This window comes from Podarcis vaucheri (assembly GCF_965113315.1).
Source record: "Podarcis vaucheri genome assembly, chromosome: W".
Lineage (NCBI taxonomy): Eukaryota > Metazoa > Chordata > Lepidosauria > Squamata > Lacertidae > Podarcis > Podarcis vaucheri.
In genome coordinates this window covers 29,934,312-29,939,872 of record NC_138757.1, presented here as the reverse complement: position 1 = coordinate 29,939,872, position 5,561 = coordinate 29,934,312, and the positions used below count along the sequence as shown (strand labels likewise).

Here is a 5,561-nt window from a genome sequence, read left to right as displayed (position 1 = left end):
GTTTTAGCAACAAAGTAAAATGTAAGGTTGGATTAACAACAGATAAATTAATAGGATATGAATTTGCTGAATTAACTTTTAAAAAGGGATACAAGAACGGGAGACGTGAGGAAGTCCGGAAAATAAGCTAATTGAAGATGAAAAATTAAAAAAGAGGGAATTTTTGTTTTTTGTTATTATATGTGTTTTTATCTCTTTTTTCTTTTGATGTGTTTAATGTTTGTATTTTTGTATTGTATTGTTTTTTTTGTGTGACTTTGTATCTTCTTTGTCTTTTTTGTGAAAACTTAATAAAATATTTTTTTAAAAAAAATAAAACCACGTTTTTGGGCCATGGAGTGGCCAGGAAGCCGTGGATCCGTGATTTTTGTGGTGCAGGCTGTGCCCCTGGACATGATGTGTGATTTGACGGTGAGTTTGGGGTGGCCCAATGCAAAAAGCGTGAGGATCCATGAGGATCTGTGCTTCAAAACCACGTTTTTGGGCCATGGAGTGGCCAGGAAGCCGTGGATCCGTGATTTTTGTGGTGCAGGCTGTGCCCCTGGACATGATGTGTGATTTGATGGTGAGTTTGGGGTGGCCCAATGCAAAAAGCGTGAGGATCCATGAGGATCTGTGGTTCGGAACCAAGTTTTTGGGCCACGGTTTCACCATGAAGTCGTGGATCTGTGATTTTTGTGTTGCATGCTGTGCTGCTGGCCATGATGTTTGATCTGATGGTGACTTTGGGCTGATCTAGTGCAAAAATCATGAGGATCCGTGCTTCGGAACCACGTTTTTGGGCCAGGGCGTGGCCAGGCAGGCGTGGATCTGAGTTTTTTGTAGTGTAGGCTGTGCCCCTTACTATGATATGTGATTTGACGGTGAGTTTGGGTTGGCCCGATGCAGAAAGCATGTGGATCCATGAAGATCCGTTCTTGAAAACCAGGTTTTTGGGCCACGGTTTCGCCAGGAAGCCGTGGATCCGTGATTTTTGTGGTGGATGCTGTGCCCATGGCCATGATCTTTGATCTGATGGTGACTTTGGGCTGATCTAGTGGAAAAATCATGAGGATCCATGAGGATCCGTGTTTTTTAACCATGTTTTTGCGCCCCTGCGCCCCCCCCCCGAAACAGTGGGTGCGTGATTTTTTTGATACTTTCTACAGAGTAAGACATGGTCTACAGTATCATGGTGGTTTTATTTAATTTGAATGAAAAAAAATCATATGAATTCACGAGGATCCGTGTAGATCCGCCTTTTACCTTTTTCCCACAAGATTTAACTAACAATTTCATTGATTTAGTTCCCAGTTTAAGGATTTAAATCACTATTCCAACCACGATTTAATTCACGATTTAAAGATTTGAATCGTTCCAATTACGATTTCACTCACAATTTGTCATGATTTAATTCACATTTTAATTCATGATTTAGAGATTTAAATCATGATCACGATTTAATTCAAGATTTTAATATTTAAATCATGATTTCTATCGCAATTTCTATCGCGATGGAAACCCTTCTTCCATCAGATTTGATTTAAATCCTTCCTTTACTGAAAGTTACAGCCTTGCTGTCATCCTCTTAATAAAGACAGTATCATTTTCAGAGCAGGGTGAATTTTATTTAAATTTGTTTTATTTAATTCCTTTATAATATGTATTTTATTTTATAATATTATATTTTGTTTATTACATAGTATGAATATTCTATATTTTATTTTATATTTACTTTATAATGTATATTTCATTATGTATTATATTTATATTATACATTTTATGATAATATTAATTTTAAATATTTAATTTTATTCCAATTCAATCGATTGACTTGAGTGAAATCATCTCTTTACTGAAAGGTTCAACCTTGCTGGCATCTGATTTTATTTTTGAAGAAAATTGTTGATTTTGACCCCACCACCCCCCCCATTTTAGGGCGCCCTTGCCTACAGCCTCAACTACTTCATCTACGCCACCTGGGCACTACTTTTCTTGTTCCTGGCCGTGCTTCTCGTTTGAGGTTTCGCACCCTATGCCTGCAGGTCGGGGATCCCCGAGGTAAGGCCAACTTTATTGATTTACTTCCAATGATTAAAATCCAGTCTAAACCACATTTTCTCTAAGTCATATATACGTGTGTGTGTGTGTGTGTGTGTGTGTGTGTGTGTGTGTGTGTGTTCAAGCCAATTTTGGTGCAACTTCTCACGTGCTAGATTTCTGGCTGCGGGGATTTCATCCCCTCCTACTCCTGAAATCTGAATAATTATTATAAATAGCATGATTGTCAACAGTATGAACATAATAAATAAAAAATGGTTATGCATAGTATAAATAATTATAGAAATGAAATAAGTAATTATTAATATTAATATTAATAAAATGAATAATCATAACTCTTATACTTGAAATATACTAGAAAAATGGATCCCTAGATTTCTAGCTGCGGGGATTCCGTTCCCTCCTGCTCTCAAAATCCGAATGGGAATTTAAATCACCGGCATCTTTTCAACTAAAAATGTGGCGGGGGTTCATAATAATCAACCCCTTTGGCGACAGCTGCCTGGTCCTCTTCTATGCTGAGTTCCACGCCCCCTGGCACCTCCTCGAACTTGTGCCCTTCGTCCTGATGGGTGTCTTCGGCGGGCTCTGGAGCACCGCCTTCATCCGTGCCAACATCGCCTGGTGCCGGTGCGTGGGAAACCCCAGAATTAAAAACTATAATGTCACTTTTTCTGTGTGCCATTGCATGTCTCTTCTTGAGTGAACATGCAATGTAAATCCTGGAAAATTTAATTGAAAATTCCATTTAAATTTATGGAAAAAATTAATTTAATTCTCCTGGATTTCTTCCCTGCAGGCAGCACAAATCCACCTGGCTGGGCCGCTACCCGGTGGCTGAGGTCATGGTGGTGACGGCGGCCACAGCCGTTTTGGCCTTCCCCAACCAGTACACGTGCATGAGCACCAGCAAACTCATCTCGGAGCTCTTAAACGACTGCGGGCACCTCAACACCTCGCAGCTCTGCGACTACATCAGCAACGGCACCCCCGGGGGGGCGGGGGGCCTGACCGGCTGCCCGGCCCCGGGGTGCACCACACCATGTGGCAGCTGGCTCTGGCTCTCAAAGGCGTTGTCACCGTCTTCACCTTCGGGGTGAAGGTGAGAGCAGGCTGGGCAGGTATAGCACCAAGATTGCACTGGTTTGGCACTGATTGTGCTCATATTGTTCTGATTGCATTGCTATTGCGCTGATAATGCACAGATTTTGCTAATATTGCACAAATATTACATTGATTGCGCTGATTGTGCTCATATTGCACTAATATTGTGCTGATACTGTGAAGGGCAAACATACCGCTGTGCATGCCTGGGTGGTGCCATGAACATCGTCCTCCCCTAAACCTCGATTCTGGTGGCTGGTAGTGGGTACAGCTGGGCACTATGTTTCCCTCCTGCTCCCCTGGCACCCACCTTGTGGGGGGTACAGCTGGGCGCTACATTTCCCATGCTGCTGAAACCTCCCTGTCAGGGCAGAGCCAGGACGCTCCGAGTCCCCATACATAGCTAAGCATGGGCGCTTAGAGACAGGAGCAGAAGAGGAATATGTGTATGCGGAAGAGGAGGGAGAAGACCCCAGTGGGGCAGCGTCAACTCGAGACCCAGGAAGAGGTGGGGGGTGAACAGGCTGACTTACAGGCACCACAAGGGTTAACCTCTGAATCGGATGGGGGAGGGAAATTTACATTGCGAGGACAAAAGAAAGGGTCAGAGGTGGGGCTCCCACACTTTAGGTGCTGGAGGAGGAAGAAGAAGCCATTAGCTATATCTGAAGTGAGTGACTCGGATTGATGGATTAATCATCATGCCTTCTGTATATAGTTGTAAATAAAGACTATAAAACCGTCAGCAGTCTGCCATGGTTTCTGGTGAAGAGAGCAGCTTCCAGCCCTGACATTCCCGCTTTCTCCCTTATTTAAATAAAAAAAAATCCGATTTAAAGAAAAAAAAATCTGATTTAAATAAAAGAATTTAATTTAAATTTAAAAATCTGATTGGGTTTAAAAATCCAATTAAAATTGGGGGGGAAACAATTTAAATAAATCAAAAAAATCAGATTTAAATAAAAAAAACCTGACCTGATTAGAAATATCAGATTTAAATCAAAAAGCTGATTTAAATTTTAAAAAATCCCATAAAAATTTTTAAAAACCCATTTAAATTTTAAAAAATCCCATTTACGTAAATAAAAAGAATCCAATTTAAATCCTCGAAATCCAATTTAAATCCAGGAAAAAACCCAATTTACATTTTAACAAAACCCAATTTACATTTAAAAAAAAACCAATTTATCTTTTTTAAAAACCCAGTTCAAATTTTAAATTTTTTATTTCAATTTCCATTTTAGAATTTTGATTTCATTTTTAATATTGAGTTTACATCATTGCCGGTTCTTCTCTCCCCATCCAGGCCGCGTCACCCGCATGACCATCTCCCTGGTGGTCATCATGTTTGAGCTGACTGGCGGCCTAGAGTACATCGTCCCCTTCATGCTGTGACCAGCAAGTGGGTGACCGATGCTGCAGCCGGGCTCCTGGGCATCTACGACTCCCACATCGACCTCAACAGCTACCCCTTCCTCAAGGCCAAGGAGGAATTCGCACATAAGACCCTGGCCGGCGACGCCATGGGCCCCCACCACTGACCACCCTGCCGCAGGGTGCCATGACCCTGGGAGATGTAGAGGGGGTGCTGGGCGCCACCGGCTACAGCGGGTACCCAGTGGTGCTCTCCCGGGAATCGAAGCGCCTGGTGGGCTTTGTGCTGAGGAGGGACCTGCTCATCTCTGTTGGTGAGGGGTTCGAGAAATCCACTTTTATGCACAGGTTCAGCATCGCCGGCATTTTCCTCGATTTCTGGTCAAGATCCAGCTTCAAATCCCCATTGAAATTGATTGAAATGCCAGCAAGGCTAAACCTTTCTGTAAAAAGGGGGGATTTCAATCGACTGAGTTTTGCACCCAAACTAATCCTCCTCTCTCTCCCCCCCCTCCAGAAAATGCCCGCCAGACCCAAGAGGGGATCGTGACCTCCTCACTGGTCTCCTTCTCCAATCACTCGCCTGCGCTGCCCCCAAACTTGCCGCCCATCCTGAATCTCCGCCCCATCCTCTACCTCAGTCCCTTCACTGTCACCGACCACACACCCATGGAGATCATGGTGGACATCTTCCAGAAGCTGGGCCTCCGACAGTGCCTGGTGACGCAGAATGGATGAGGTGCTGGGTGCGAGGCGGATGGGCGGTGGGTTCAAGAGGTGTCGGGTGCAAGACATGCAGGTGCTGGGTTTGAGAAGTGCCGGGTGCGATAGACATGGGTGCCAGGTGCAAGACATGCGAGAGCTGGGTGTGAGAGGTGCCTGGTGCGAGACACAGGTGCCAAGTGCGGACACTAGGTGTGAGACAGGTGGATGCAGGGTATGAGAGGTGGCGGGTGCAAGACACACAAGTGCTGGGTGTGAGAGATGCCAAGTGTGAGATAGGCAGGTGCCGGGTGTGAGGGGTGCAGGGTGCAAGACACACA

The 5,561-nt window shown here is 44.1% G+C and overlaps 1 pseudogene across 1 annotated transcript; it reads left to right on the top strand.

Moving 5' to 3' along the window:
* Positions 1–2,497: 2,497 nt before the first annotated feature.
* LOC309523266 (H(+)/Cl(-) exchange transporter 5-like) lies at positions 2,498–5,256 on the top strand (annotated as a pseudogene). Its single transcript has 4 exons — positions 2,498–2,674; positions 2,844–3,161; positions 4,451–4,832; positions 5,036–5,256. The product of its transcript is annotated as a H(+)/Cl(-) exchange transporter 5-like (transcript).
* Positions 5,257–5,561: the final 305 nt, after the last annotated feature.